Below are 2,211 nucleotides of genomic sequence, written 5' to 3'. Positions count from 1 at the left end.
TCCTTATACGAAAATTAATTCAAGATGGATTAGAGACTTAAATGTTAGACCTAATACCATAAAAATCCTAGAGGAAAACCTAGGTAGTACCATTCAGGACATAGGCATGGGCAAAGACTTCATGTCTAAAACACCAAAAGCAACGACAGCAAAAGCTAAAATTGACAAATGGGATCTAATTAAACTAAAGAGCTTCTGCACAGCAAAAGAAACTACCATCAGAGTGAACAGGCAACCTACAGAATGGGAGAAAATTTTTGCAATCTACTCATCTGACAAAGGGCTAATATCCAGAACCTACAAAGAACTCAAACACATTTACAAGAAAAAAACAAACAACTGCATCAAAAAGTGGGCAAAGAATATGAACAGACATTTCTCAAAAGAAGACATTCATACAGCCAACAGACATATGAAAAAATGCTCATCATCACTGGCCATCAGAGAAATGCAAATCAAAACCACAATGAGATACCATCTCACACCAGTTAGAATGGCGATCATTAAAAAGTCAGGAAACAACAGGTGCTGGAGAGGATGTGGAGAAATAGGAACACTTTTACACTGTTGGTGGGATTGTAAACTAGTTCAACCATTATGGAAAACAGTATGGCGATTCCTCAAGGATCTAGAACTAGATGTACCATATGACCCAGCCATCCCATTACTGGGGATATACCCAAAGGATTATAAATTATGCTGCTATAAAGACACATGCACACGTATGTTTATTGCAGCACTATTCACAATAGCAAAGACTTGGAATCAACCCAAATGTCCATCAGTGACAGATTGGATTAAGAAAATGTGGCACATATACACCATGGAATACTATGCAGCCATAAAAAAGGATGAGTTTGTGTCCTTTGTAGGGACATGGATGCAGCTGGAAACCATCATTCTTAGCAAACTCTCACAAGAACAGAAAACCAAACACCGCATGTTCTCACTCATAGGTGGGAACTGAACAATGAGATCACTTGGACTCAGGAAGGGGAACATCACACACTGGGGCCTATCATGGGGAGGGGGGAGGGGGGAGGGATTGCATTGGGAGTTATACCTGATGTAAATGACGAGTTGATGGGTGCAGCACACCAACATGGCACAAGTATACATATGTAACAAACCTACACGTTATGCACATGTACCCTACAACTTAAAGTATAATAATAATAAATAAATTAAAAAAATAATAATAAAAAAAATAAAACACAATTGGCAACAAAAATGGGATCATTCCAAACTCCAGTGAAATGTCCCTCAGAGATGCCCTTTCACCTTTCATGGTTTAACTGCCTATCTAGATTGGGCTCTACTGTTTTTGAGGCCTTTCTACTCTGATGACATTCTTGTGTACTGCCTTGCATGGCTTTGTATTACCTCTTCTGAATACTGCCAAGAATCCCCTTCCTAAAGAAGTGTAACTCCTGTCCCAATCCCAATAACCCACTCCAGGATACTGCATTCCAACTTAATCCCACCAAGAGGGAAGCCTCTTTTGAATTGGCCATGTGATTTGGCTGTTCTTCAGTGCACCTTCAAGTGATTATAATTTGAATATCCCCTGACACTAGGAGTGGAGTTTCCCCCATCATAGAGTCATGGGTGTGTATATTGCTGAATGCTAGCTGGAAAGCTGAGGGAGCCAGTGGGCTGTAGTAGACTTCTAGTACGTGATGCTGCCTGCCCTCAACAGCACTTGGGAGAAGAATATAATTCACTCTCCTGACCCCAAGAGTCAAATGGTCCTCCCCCTGAGGATAGTCCTAGACAGTACTTGATTAGACTCGATGCTGCTGGGACCAGTGGCACCTTCTCTGCTGCATCCTTGTAGCCATTGCTCATTGGTCCCCAACCCCAAGGGCTATCACAGATCCCATCCACAGAGGACGGTGAATCAATGAAAAAAAAAAGAGAGAGAGAGGAAAGGAAAGAGAGGGGAAGGAACTCTTTGATCTTGTTTCCCCTGAGACACCTGAAGATGTTTCTCAGCTCATTGTAAATTACACTTAACCTGGTAAAAGCGTTGAGTACTATTAAATGCTAGTACATGTTGACATGTTAATAATCTCTTCCTTAAAGCCTGACCAACATGGTGAAACCCCATCTCTACTAAAAATACAAAAATTAGTGCAGGCCTGTAATCTCAGCTACTCCGGAGGCTGAGGCAGAAGAATCGCTTGAACCTGGGAGGCAGAGGTTGCAGTG

This window comes from Papio anubis, chromosome 12 (assembly GCF_008728515.1).
Source record: "Papio anubis isolate 15944 chromosome 12, Panubis1.0, whole genome shotgun sequence".
Classification (NCBI taxonomy): Eukaryota; Metazoa; Chordata; class Mammalia; order Primates; family Cercopithecidae; genus Papio; species Papio anubis.
This window is presented reverse-complemented; position numbering follows the sequence as displayed.